The 14,347-nt window shown below is 43.5% G+C and overlaps 1 protein-coding gene across 1 annotated transcript in view; it reads right to left on the bottom strand.

Moving 5' to 3' along the window:
• Nucleotides 1-14,347, bottom strand: part of MAPRE2 (microtubule associated protein RP/EB family member 2) — a 273,323-nt gene that overhangs the window by 186,023 nt on the left and 72,953 nt on the right. Inside the window, exon 2 of the mRNA XM_030214097.1 lies at nt 13,283-13,344. The gene's annotated coding sequence lies outside the window, so the exon portion shown is untranslated. The remainder of the gene's footprint in view (nt 1-13,282; nt 13,345-14,347) is intronic.

The following is a 14,347-nucleotide window of genomic DNA, read 5'->3' as shown; positions in this document are numbered from 1 at the left end:
ATATAGTAACACTATGCCATATCAAACTTAATTAGACATCATCAAGCTTTTTTTCTACCTACTGTGGAGTCTATAGCTAGAATGTTTCCTCTTACAGCTTTCCATAGGAACAATGTATTCAAATTCTGGTAGCACCTCAACAATAGCAACACAAAATCCCTTCACTGCCAGGTACTTTGTGAAGTAACACTAAATCCTACAAAAAAGCTTATGGAGCCTATGTTGCAAACCTTAACACCAATTTCAATAACAATACCTGACAAAGGCAACAGTATACACAACAGCACTATATAGCCCATTGGAAAAGCCATACACTCAGACTCCTAGATCCCCACACAAACCACATGCCAGAAGAATCTCCCACCTACTCACACACATGCAGAACACAGGTCCACCCTCATCAATTACAGAATAAAGGACCAAAAATGAGAAATTATCCTGTAACCCGGCATCAGCCCATCCCTATTCCACTCCAATCCATCCCTGTAGTCCAGCATCAGCTTCACCCTTCCCTACCTCCCCCCCCCATCCATCCCAGTAGCCCAGCATCAGCCCTTTCCTTCTCTATCTTACCCGCCCCGCCCCCATCTAGTCCCATAGCCTGGTATCATCCCTTTCTTTTCCCACCATCCATCTCATAGCTAGGCATCAGCCCTACCCTACCCTATCCCCACCCCTCCCTGTAGCTTAGTGTCAGCCCTTTCCTACCCCCTACCCATCCCTCCACGATCTGGAATCTCCTCCCCCCACCCTGAAGGATACCAGCATTAAATATAAGACTTTTTAAAAATATCCTGGGCACTGCAGAGCCCACCTCCACCCCAAAATCCACCTACATTAAATTTAAAACTTTTTTTTTTTTTAATTTAACCCGGGCACCGCAGAGACCATCCACACCCAAAAAACCTCCAATGCACCATGACAAATATAACATAGTACAACTTTTTAAAAACTTTTAACCTGGGTACTATTCAAATTTATTGTTGGTGTGTTTCTGGGGTTGGCTCTTCACTACAGCCGACATTACACTGACTGTACACATTAAAATTAAAAAACAAACAAAAAACACTTTTTTAACCTGGGCAACTGGGCTTTAGTGGTGGCAGGCGGTGTAGAGAGCTCAGCACTCACTGTGCTCCGCTCCATGTGTGCTGTATTGTGGGGCCCACCGGGGAGTGCTGAGGCCTGGGGGGGGGGGGGAGGGAAGACTACAATGCAGAGCACAGAGTGGAGGAACCGTGACAGCAAACACTTGACGGCAGCAGGGCCGGCACGGCACATTTCCCCATACAGCACTGTGGTGCAGTCATGTGTACTGGAGCGGGGGCATGGGGGGGGGGGGGGAGACAGAGCAAGCAGCACAGTGAAACCGGATGAGGAGTAAGGCTCTGAGCAACGGACTAGCGTAGTGGCTCCGGCGTGCAGCTGCAGTACTACCGCTACAACGAGTGCGCAAAAAAAAAAAAAAATTAACGCAAAATAGGATGCCTCGGAGGAGGACTTTCACCGGAGAGCTGCCAGCTGCCTGGTGGGCCTGAGCCCACCCATAGCTACACCCCTGGTGTAGCGCTATAGAAATGCTAAATACTAGTAGTAGTGTCCTTAAAAGTTACAAACAGACCAGAATACAGCAGTTAGATTGATCCTTCAAGATTCACACTTTGAAAGGGCTACTCCATTATTGTATAAGCTGCATTGGCTATTAAAGCTAAGGTAATCTTCAAGCTCTGTGTCCTAACTTTCCAAATATATGGCATAGCGCTGGATTACATGCAGCCTTTGATATGGCTCCTTCTGCGCAATGTTCGCTTTGGCACTAGAAATTCTCTGACTCCATCTCCCCAATTACAGGAAAATCATGTATAAATGGGTTCTTGCCACTGATTTTTTCTTTTCAAGGTCCCAATATCATCAAATATGAAAGATAACTACGTACTATTCTGCAAATTGTTGAAGTCATTCCTCTTTAGGAAATTTCTTTCCACAGGGGAACTTCACCAGGCTTAGTTTAGGATTACAATTCTACCCAAGTTTGTGTATCTTTGGAATGGTTTTGTGCTTTTGAATTAGAGTGTAATGCATTATCCATGGCTTTCCTTTCATGCTTGTTTTCACTGTGCTTTGTAAGCCACATCGAACCTGAGGTTGCTTGGGATAATGTGGGGTATAATTGTCATAAATAAGGCAGTCATGCAAGTGGATATGTATATGTTCATACCATTCAAATGTAATTTGGCTTGATCTACTTGAGAATCTGGCTCCAATAAAAATTCTGTTTATATTTGTCATTTTGATGGCTCATTTCTGTTGTGTGTAAAGGCCAATAATAATTAAAGTTTTAAAAGAAATGATTACACAACAAAAATACAAGGAAAATGATTTAATAGCAATTGTTTCAGTGGAATCAGCACTAAGGGCCCTGTTTACAAAGGCGAGCTAGTGTTTTTTTTTTATAGTATCTTTTTTATTGGACTAACGTTTTTATAATTCAATTTGTTTATTAATTTTTAACATTTAACAAGAATAGACTTGTTAATGAAATACAGCCATAATAATTCATGGAAATTAACAATATTTCTAAAGGAAAATAATACATAGAAGTAATAAATACTTCACAATATAATTCTACTACATTGCAACATAATAGCGAGCTAGTGTTTTTAGCGTGCGCTAACACGTAGACATCCATAGGAATATTATGAGCATCTACACAGTTCAAATGTAATAATTTTTAAGAGTGTGCTAAAAACAATAGCATGCCTTTGTAAACAGGGCCTTAAGTCCTAAGTAGAAAAGGCAAGAGTACTGATTTAGAGTGATACGCAAAGTGCTAAGGAAAGCATTATACCCCAGATTTTATATATGGCGCCTAGATTATGCATGGAAATACGCCTGTAATCTATATGGTGCAACGAGGTAATCAGCATTTTTAACAGCACTTAACAAGCAATAACAAGCACTAATTGGCCATAATTACAATTTATGCACGGAAATCGCAAATCGTGTTCTATAAAGAACTGTGCCTAAATTGTAAAGCGCGATTCAAAATAAACACACGTAGCTTAAAAGGGGCATATTTATGGGCGTTTTGTAGGCATTCCAAAATTTTCATGCATAATTATAGAATATGGGTCAGTGCACCTAAATCAATGCACAGGAATTTACACCAGGTTTTTATTGGCGTAAATGGATGCACATAGATTTAGGTGCTATAATATCAACTAAGCATATTCTATACACCGTACCTAAATCTTAGAGAATACACTTAGTTCTGCGTGGATTTTTTTAGGCTCCATATATAGAATCTGCTCCTATAGGACAAACTGGTGGGCCCTAGTGGCTATGGAGTTTGGAACGAGTACAGCAAGTTACCTTTAACCAAAAGCAGCCTTAATGTAGGTTCGCCAAATCTTTATCAGGCTTATTAAAAAGCTACTTAAAACAACCCTAAATACAGTGCTCCGTTCTTGATGTCATCATGCCATTGAGAGATCACTAAGAAGACTGAAGAGTTTCAAAGTAAGGTTATCAAAACAACTGAGGGCCTACACACAATGGCTTAGAAACACGCCAAGTGCCTTTGATTTAAAAAAAGAAGGAGCGATGAGAGAAATAAATTTAGAGAACAAAATGATAAAGGGGATTGAACTCCTTTCATATGAGGAAAGGCTAAAGCGGTTAGGGAAAAGAGATGGCTGAGGGGGAACACGATTGAGGTCTATAAAATCCTGAGTCATGTAGAACAGGTAGAAGTGAATAGATTTTTCACTGTTTCAAAAAGTACAAAGACCAGGGAACACTCAATGAAATTACATGGAAATACTTAAAAAAAAAAAAGGAGGAAATATTTTTTCACTCAAAGAATAGTTAAGCTCTGGAACTTGCTGCCGGAGGATGTGGTAATGATGGTTAGTGTATCTGGGTTTTAAAAAAAAGAGGTTTGTACAAGTTCCTGGAGGAAACGTTCATAGTCTTGTTATTCAGATGGACATGGGGGGGGGGGGGGGGGGAGGGAGCCACTGCTTGTCCTAGGATTGGTAGCATGGAATATTGCTACTAATTGGGTTTCTGCCAGGTACTTGTGACCCGGATTGGCCACTCTTGGAAGCAGGATGCTGGGCTGGATGGACCGTTGGTCTGATCCAGTATAGCTATTCGTATGTTCTTATACAGGAAGGTGCAACTATCTATAAGTAAACACATTCAAGAACAAGAGGTTATGCCAACGGTCTCCAAAATGCGGCCCTGGAAGTCCTCCATTGAGATACTAAAAACAGGATAAACGGTTTGAAAGCATGCTGCTTTTCTCGCACCTGCCCGAAGCTTCTGTCTCTAGCATCCTACCCAGTAACAGAAGTTCTGTCAGAGGAAGTGGAACGCTACAGAGAGGCTTCAGGCAGGTGAGAGAAGCTGCATGCCTTCAGCACAGCTGCATTAAAAGGTAAGTTTGGAGGCCAGAGATGGGCAGGTAGATAACATAGTAGATGACGGCAGAAAAAGACCTGCACGGTCCATCTAGTCTGCCCAACAAGATAAACTCATATGGAGCTGAAAGTGAGAGAACAAGGACTGTGGGGGGGGGGGGGGGGCAGGAATGCTGGGAAAGGTAAGCAGAGATACTCAGAAAAAGAGGAAAAGAGATGAGGGGGTGGGGAATTCAGAGGGACAGATGCTGGAAATAGGGGATGAAAAAGCAAAGAAAAAAGATGGTGCCCGTGGAGGGGAGGAGAGAGAGAAGGGTAGAAGTAGTGATCATGGAGATGATGTCCATGCAGAGCAGAGGAAGGGAAGGGAAGAGAGATGGGAGGAGATGGTGCCCATGAGGAGGAGGGGACGGGGAGAGAAAAGGCACCCATAAAGGGGAGGGGAAGGGAGGCAATCATGCCTATAGTAACGTGGAGGGGGATAATCGAACGGGGGCGCCCATCTCTAAGGACGGCCGCATAAAGGGGCGGGGCAACCCGTATTATCCAAACAAGATGGACGTCCATCTTTTGTTTCAATAATACGGTCGGGGACGTCCAAATCATGAAATTTAGGTCGACCTTAGAGATGGTTGTCCCCGGTTTTTGGCAATAATGGAAACAGAGGACGCCCATCTCAGAAACGACCAAATCTAAGCCATTTGGTCGTGGGAGGAGCCAGCATTCGTACTGCACTGGTCCCACTAACTGAATGGAAAAAGCCCTTCCCTTACCAATCTGGAAAGGAACGGACATGCATGAAGGAAATTGCATGCAAATGAGCTGCTCGCTGATAGCTCATTTGCACACGATTTCCTTCCTCAGGAGGGGAAGCGACGGCAGTTGAGGGCATCCTTCCCTGTGATGGCAGTTGAGGACGTCCTTCCTTGTGACAGCAGTTGAGGACGTCCAAAATGTGGATGTTTCTGTGTGAAGGATGTCCATGCCTTTGCTATGCCTCCGACACCCTCTATTTATTTATTTGGATTTTGGATCACAAGTAGCAGCAGCAGTGGGGTTTGAACCGGCCACCTCTAGATTGCAAGACCAGTGCTCTAACCACTAGGCCACTCTGCCACTCTACTCCACTCCCTTGAAATTTGGCCGTCCCTGTGGGGGGCAGTTGGACGTCCAAAACGTTTGAAAGAATGACGTCCACGCCTTCGTTATGCCTCCACTGACACAAACATACCTCTCCCCCAGGGATGGCCAAATTTCAAGGGAGTGGAGTGGAGTGGAATGGAGGAGTGGCGGAGTGGCCTAGTGGTTAGAGCACTGGTCTTGCAATCCAGAGGTGGCCAGTTCAAATCCCACTGCTGCTACTTGTGATCCAAAATCCAAATAAATAAAGAGGGTGTCAGAGGCATAGCAAAGGCATGGATGTCCTTCTCACAGAAACATCCACATTTTGGACGTCCTCAACTGCGGTCGCAGGGAAGAACGTCCTCAACTGCCGTCGCAGGGACGGAGGCATAGCGAAGGACATACTCTTTTAAAAAAAAGTTGTTTTTTTTCGGGGTGGGAGGTGGTTAGTGACCATTGGGGAAGTCAGGGGAGGTCATCCCCGATTCCCTCCGGTGGTCATCTGGTCAGTTCAGGCACCTTTTTGATGCTTAGTCGTGAAAACAAATGGACCAAGTAAAGTCAGTCAAATGCTCGTGAGGGACGCCCTTCTTTTTTCCATTATCGGCCGAGGATGCCCATCAGTTAACCACGCCCCCGTCTCGCCTTCAGTACACTGCCGACACACCCCCTTGAACTTTAGTCATCCCCGTGACGGAAAGCAGTTGAGGACGCCCAAAATCAGCTTTCAATTATGCCGATTTGGGCGACCTTAGCAGAAGGACGCCCATCTCCTGATTTGTGTTGGAAGATGGGCGCCCTTCTCCTTTGAAAATAAGCAGGATAGTAACATAGTAAATGACGGCAGATTAAGGCCTGTATGGTCCATCCAGTCTGCCCAACAAGATAAACTCATTTTACATGGTATGTGATACTTTATACCAGAGTTTGATTTGTCCTTGCCATTCTCAGGGCACAGACCGTAGAAGTCTGCCCAGCACTGTTCTTGTACTAAGTTCTGAAGCTAATGTCGAACCCCCTTAACATTTACACTCCAGCCCATCCATATCTATTCAGTCATGATCAGGGCGTAGACTGTAGAAGTCTGCCCAGCACCATTTTGCTTCCCAGTTACCGGTGTCGGCACCTAATCTCCGCTAAGATTCCGTGGATCCATTCCTCCTAAACAAGATTCCTTTGTGTTTATACCATGCGTGTTTGAATTCCATTACCGTTTTCATCTCCACCACCTCCCGCAGGAAGGCATTCCACATATCCACCACCCTCTCTGTGAAAAAAATAGTTCCTGACATTACTCCTGAGTCTGCCCCCCTTCAACCTCAATTCATGTCCTCTAGTGAGTGTAGGCATGGGATACAGCCACAACCCTGACAGTCTCTTCTGGCTCCCCCACCTCCTGTAGTGCTTTGGTATACTCAATTGTTGAATCATTACATAAACTCAGACAGGAATGAAAAGGTAGTTTAGGAACAAAAGGGGGATCTGAGGTGAAGCACAGCATTTCAAGGGAACAGATGGAAACTAGAAAGATTTTGAGAAGGAGGAACAAAACTTGAAGAAAGTTAAATGTGAAAATTGGATATAGGGCAAGAAGCAAAGGAGGAATAAAATGATTAGAAAGATCAAATCACCAAACAAAGCTATGAATAATGATTTTAAAGTTAAATATGTAAGCCTGAAATCTTTTAGGGGCCATCAGAGATTTCTCATGTCCACTTTGCAGCTTTTACATGAGGTGGAGACCACTGCATTATACAATGAAATTGAACAGAGGCTAGATTTATAAAGAAATATTTCTTCACCAAGAGTATGGTAGATGCCAAGAGCAGCCTACGAGGGGATCTGATTGAAGCAAATATGACAGAATTAAAGCTTGTCAGGGACAAAATACACAGGGGGCAGGGATACAAGCAGGGTCGAGAGCCCACCTTAAGAAATGGTGGCCAAAGAGGGACACCTGGAATATAGGACCAAAGGAGAGAAAACAAAAAAAAAAAGAAAAAAGATTGGATAGGGACTGAACCTGCAAGCAATCAAGCTTATATGATAGACAGACAGAATACATCCCTATCTAGTGCAGTGTAAAGGAATCACCAGGCAAACTGAAGAAATGCTAGAAAGTTAAATATAAAGTGAAATACAGCCAAGGGCTATTTACATATGTGTATGCATGCACACACATGGAGAACTTATCCTACCTATTGGTGTTTGGTTATGAATCAAGATTGCTGGAAAAATGTTTTGAGAATTTCTTTTTTTTTTTCCCCCTTTTCGTTTTTGCAGTACTTTGCTGCCTTTTAAGGGCTTTAACAATAATCAGATTTTTTATTTTGCTCCAAGCTGCAAGTAGCACAGCTTTCTTAATCTCTCAGTAGCTATAGCAGCACAGTGGTTTGCACAGATATTCAGATCCAAAAGCTGCAGCAATACACAGTGTGACTGCAGCTATAGGCAACAGGACGGAATCTGCATCGCTGATGGGTCAAAGCCCTCACTGGGCTCCAAGCCTTAATAAATAAAAATGCCCGATTACTGTAAGCGCTAGGAAACAATATGAAGGGACCTACGTACAGCATTCCTGTACCCAGGGCAGTCCTGCAAAGCAAAGTCTATTCTCTTAGCGGAATCTGTTTAAAGATTGCCATCTGGTGGGCTTCCTTGTAGTTTTTGGTCTTTTTTTGTTTGATGCTTCATAGCTAATAAAAGAATAACCACAACGCTTGAAAAAAGTTAGATTGTTGTGTTTTAAAATATCTTTGGTTACAGTGTTTACTAAATTATTTCATAGCAAAACTTCATGCTTGTATTTTTGTATTTACCTTTATAAAAATAATGTCTACAAGGAAATATTTGTATTTTCCTTTATAAAAATAATGTCTACAAGAAAATCTATTTCTTTGTGACATCAAAAAGTTTTACAAATACCAAATATTTGTCAAGTTCCCAAACAGGGCCTAGATCAACTTAAATATCAGCATAACAGAATAAAATTAAGCACCCCAGCTACAAAGAGGCAAACCCAGCTAAAATATCTCCCTTCCTTCTTTCTTCCTATTCCAGGAATCTTCAATAGTCCAAGCAGAATATACCGCACCCCGGAACAATCTATACAAAGGCTTAAAGTTGATCAAATGACACAAAAAAAGCACTAGAGTGATAGCTGTTATATAGATAAGGACCCTAACCCATGAATCTTCAGTGGCACTAGCTGGAAAGTGGTAGCCGAGGGAACAGAGGCTGACGCCGGATGGAGTTCTACAGTCTATGTCCCACAAATGGTGAAGACAGGTGAAGCTTCGACAACTTCAGTGCTATAGATCAGGCTTATTTTCGAAAGATAAGGGCGCCCATTTTTCGACACAAATCGGGAGATGGCGTCCTTTTCACACGGTCGCCCAAATCAGCATAATCGAAAGCCGATTTTGGGCGTCCTCAACTGCTTCCCGTCGCGGGGATGACCAAAGTTCACGGGGGCATGTCGGAAGCATAGCGAAGGCATGACTGGGGCGTTCTTAACACATGGGCGTCCTCGGCCGATAATGGAAAAAAGAAAGGCATCCCTGACAAGCACTTGGCCAACTTTACTTGGTCCATTTTTTTCTTGCAACCAAGCCTCAAAAAGGTGCCCTAACTGACCAGATGACCACCGGAGGGAATCGGGGATGACCTCCCCTTACTCCCCCAGTGGTCACTAACCCCCTCCCACCCTAAAAAAAAAACAACTTTAAAAATATTTTTTGCCAGCCTCAAATGTCATACCCAGCTCCATGACAGCAGTATGCAGGTCCCTGGAGCAGCTTTAGCGGATGCAGTGCACTTCAGGCAGGTGGACCCAGGCCCATTCCCCCCTACCCGTTACACTTGTGCTGGTAAATGTGAGCCCTTCAAAACCTATCACAAACCCACTGTACCCACATCTAGGTGCCCCCCTTCACCCCTTAGGGCTATGGTAGTGTTGTACAGTTGTGGGGAATGGGTTTTGGGGGGCTCAGCATCCAAGGTAAGGGAGCTATGCACCAGGAAGCAACTTGTGAAGTCCACTACAGTGCCCCCTAGGGTGCCTGGTTGGTGTCTTGGCATGTGAGGGGGACCAGTGCACTACAAATGCTGGCTCCTCCCATAACCAAATGGCTTGGATTTGGTTGTTTCTGAGATGGGCGTCCTCGGTTTCCATTATCGCTGAAAACCGGGGATGACCATCTCTAAGATTTGGGCGTCCCCGACCGTATTATTGAAACGAAAGATGTCCGCCCATCTTGTTTCAATAATACGGGATGCTGATCAGGGAATAGGCATACATTATACCAAAGGAAAATACTGCCTTTAAGTCGGAAAGAAGTTCTCAGAATCAGTTCCCTGTTGCACTTTGGCACTGAGACCCATCATATTCTTATTATCTATTTGCGATTTCTTTTTCAATAAAGGTGGTTAATAAATCTAAATAAGTTAATAACAGTGTCACCAGAAAGGCAGCCTTACCAAATCTCTTCCATAGATGACTCCAAAATCTGGGACCATATCAGGCTATCTACTGTTTTCTGGCCTTCCCCACCACAACTTGATCTGTATTGCACCACAATTCCTGTCCATCCCACTTCTCACCTCTCCCATTTGGCAGTAGCCTTCTAGATGGCTTCCAAAGTCATTTCATAGGAACAGGTAAAAAAAAACTAGGATTTATCTGCCTTTGGCATCCTCCTCCCCAGAAGTATTAAGTTCTCCAATTGTAGTCAATATGGAGGCTCTCCACTGTCAAAGAAAGTTGATATACCCAGGTTGCTCCTTTCCCTTATAGCTTCCTCTCATGCATCCAGGTCAGCCTCCAGATCTCCATCATCACTTTCAATGTTCCATTCCTGGGTTGAACAAAGCTTTTTACTCTTATGATGAAAATACTGCATTACCAAGTCACACATCATGGCACTCTATTTTCATTGCTCCAAACTGGCAGCTGAGGAAGAGCTTGTACCTCAGAACTCACTAATGTCATACTCCAGGTGATATTCCTTGGAGGCACTTCTTCCCGACACAGTAACCAATGCCCCGATTTCACCTGGCTCCCAGTCAAAAACCCTTTTATTGAGTGCAATGCTGCAGAAGTATCAAAGGGTGCATTTGACCCTAGCTCTTCCTGTTCCCAATTGTTAATAGCAAAATGTAGGGTGGTTGGGGGGTCGATTACGAATAATTACAGAATCATAAAGGCTGCAATCTAACCTGCAACAGGGGGTGCATCCCTCTTTGACCATCCACTGTGATTTATACTGCTCTTACACCTGCTTGACTGCTAACCAGTACACAACACAATATTCCACCACTACATGCAATGTAAATACAAATCTTGTTGAAACTCGATGGTTTTAACTTTACTCCGAGGATGGTGAAAGGCAGGCAAGTTTTCTGTAGCCCAGGCCTAAACTCTAGGCTCTCATAGGAGTGCAGGTGCCAAACAACCCAGGCTGCTAGGGTCTTTTCCTGGTAGAGAGATAAGATAGTCTGTTAAGGCCATAAACTATGTGGCAGGGCATGTAGGGTTACCATACGTCTGGTTTTACCCGGACATGTCCTCTTTTGGAGGGCACCACGGGACGTCTGGGCAGGTTTTTCCAGCCTGCCTGTTTATCCGGATTTGTGGGCAGGCTGGTTTGCAGACAGGAAGGCTGGCTTGCGGGTGGGCGAGCCAGCGGGCCTCAGGATGTCCTCCCCTCCTGTACCTTATTCGCTGTGCCCTGGTGGTCTAGTGGCCTCTTTCCTGCCCAGCACTGCCGCAGACCTCTCGCTCCCGGCGCCGCTTCAAAATGGCTACCGAGAATTCAAGCAGCAACCTCATGAGACTCAGTCTTGCAAGGTCACCACTTGAACTCTCGGCAGCCATTTTGAAGCGGTGCCGGAAGCGACAGGTCTGCAGCAGTTCTGGGCAGGAAAGACGGCTCTTTCCTGTCCCAAAGAGGGCACTAGACCACCGGGCATGATAAGGTATGGGAGGGGAGGGGATGTGGATTGGGTGAGCTATTAAATCCCACAAATCCGGATAAATAAATAAAGGTGGGTGGAGGAAGACTGGAAAAAAAAGTGGGGGTGGGGGACATACATGGGGGAGAGGGAGAGAATTTGGCTTTCTTGGGGAAGGTCAAAGTGACACTGCCGTGCAGGGGCATGGTGTGGATGTGATGGGTGTCCTCTTTTTTTATCAGGCAAATATGGTAGCCCTAAGTGCATGGAGCACAATTCTAACTTCTATGACACATCAAAGACGCCAACTCTGGACTGGTTTAAGCATTAGGCAAACCTGGGAGTTGACAAAGGTGCCTGTTTCAGAGGAGGAGGAATGGGAGGGGGCAGCAAAGTACAGCAGCAGCAACAGCAAAACAATAGGTCCTGACAGCCATTCAAATTCCAAGAGCCATCGGTGCTTTAGTCACTTTGGGGTACTTTTACAAAGCTGTGGTAGAAAGTGGTCTTAGCATGCCCTTACTTGGATTTTTCCTGCAGGCAAAGGCAGTAAAATGGACAATTTCCTATTTTTTGTATTAATGGCCACGCGCTTTAGCGGGCATCCATTAAAAACAATTTCCATGTAAGCACTTACTGCCACCCATTTTGTAGGTGGTAAGGGCTCACACTAACCCTGCGCTATATCAGTTTGGGAGAAATAATGTGGATGCACTGATTAGCTCAGACACGCCCACTCAGGTCCCAAACTTACCGCAGGACACCTGAGCACATCCCATGGTAAGAAATTTTAAGCTATGGCAAGCACATGCTAGTGCTTACTGCGACTTAGTGAAAGGACCCTTTTGTCTTCACATCTTTCCTGTGCACAGTCACATCAAGTACTCCTTTTCATCACAGTTTTGCTTATTTTTGTGTTAGGTTTTATGTTGGTTTTTTAACGATTGACTTACTTTGCATCCTTACTCTGACCAAACCAGACTTCTAGCTTGGCTTGAGCTTTCATCGCACATGAACCCCCTCCCCTCCCTTTTTTTTTGAAATGGTTAATTTCATTCGTATTGCTTTATCAAAGAAGTTCTACCTACACATAAAATAATGCGGTTAATGTCATAGGAGGAAGTAATGTTTACTAAATTTGAAGCCTAATTTTGTATATATCACCTAGGTCTAGAAAGGTACGTACATACAACTTGGGGCATTCAAAATTCCCCCTATATATTATAAAAGGCTTGCTGAATGTAGAATCTTTTGTAAAATACGTATAAGGGAGTGGAGAAAATGCATGTTATCTGGTGGCACATACGAGAGGGACAGCCTCTTTACTATAAAAACACACAAAAAAAGCAAAGCCCTGAATAATGCTGTGCATGTGTAATATCACTTACACGTATAAATGCCAAATTTTCTAAAACTGTACGTACAAAGATGAGCCAGTTATGGATGTGAGCTCTGACTCACATTTTTGGAATAATTTTTCAACACCTGCCGATTAAGTACATTTCCCTCTCAAATTCCCTCCCAAGCTGAGACCTAAACAAGAATCGGCCCACAAATGTAACTTGAAGCAGGGGTGTTACAAAATATAGAAGTCTACCCAAACTTCTCCCAGAACACACCCCCTTTAAATAAGCATGTGCCATGGGCAAACATGTATTAGGCATGCCTGTCCTAAAACCAATACTTATACATGTACAGGGATTTACACATGTAAATATTCTAAAATCAACTATTACTTCAACTTTCACAGTAAATAATTTATTCTCATATGTATATAAACTTACCTCCAGCATCCAGCCTTCTCACTGCTTGCCGAAACACAACACTAGCAGCAAACAATCAGACACTAAAATAGAAAGAAAAAAAAATGTTTAGCTAAGTAATGCAAAAGAATCACCATTGTTGACTGGAGATACCAAGCAATTCAAGAGTCACAGGACGCCTCTCTCACAATGCCCCAATTCAGTTGGCTCACAAAAGCATAGTGTCTTGTCTGCTTCTACAACAGTCAGATGTGGCTTGTACAATTCTGAATCCTTTCTAGGTGTTTGTATATAACTGTAATAGTGTTACATCACAGCTATAATTTACATGGCTATAACTTCCCATGAACCTGGTCGCGCTGTTCCAAACCAAGCAAGATGATGCGTTCAGAGTTCTCAAGACTGCTCAGTGAAATGAGAGCACTGACTGGTTAATCGAAAGCCTTCCTTTCTGCCTCCTGAGTTCATATGGTGAACATGAAAGTAGCAGCACTCTCTCAAATGCTCAAAACATTGATCTGATTTTGAAGGGGTTTAGTAAATTAGTAACAATATTTTGAAAAATCAAGAAATTCTATGCATCTACAATATGAAACCATTTTCATATTTTTTTTGAAAGGCAATAGAAGTCCCTTTAAAAAAAAAAAAACAAGGTAGTCTCCCTTTACCTCAGTTTATTATTTTCAACACATCACAATGTTGGAAAGGAATGAGACAGACACACACACAAACAAAAAAATGAGTGTCCAGGGATAAAATAACTCTACAAACTTACAGGACCAGATTTAACAAGAGGGGGAAAAAAGAAAGAGGAAAAGAAATAAAAAAAACTGAGCCAAATCAGACCGGGGTTCCAGAGAAACAGTTACCCCAAAAAGATGACCCAATGCATTTCTGTGAGAGGGAGGTCTAGCTTAATAGAAACATTGATGTATTGAAACACGGCTGTTAGGGAACTGCTCCTCCTCTTTCCTGTCCTCTCCCAGTCACAGACGTACACACATACACACTATATATATACATACACATACATATATATATATACATACACCCACTCCACAACGCAAAGAAGCACAAAGGCAAACA

The sequence above is a fragment of the Microcaecilia unicolor genome, chromosome 1 (genome assembly GCF_901765095.1).
Source record: "Microcaecilia unicolor chromosome 1, aMicUni1.1, whole genome shotgun sequence".
Taxonomy (NCBI): Eukaryota; Metazoa; Chordata; class Amphibia; order Gymnophiona; family Siphonopidae; genus Microcaecilia; species Microcaecilia unicolor.
Note: the sequence above shows the minus strand (reverse complement) of the source record. Positions and strands in the feature narration are given on the sequence as shown.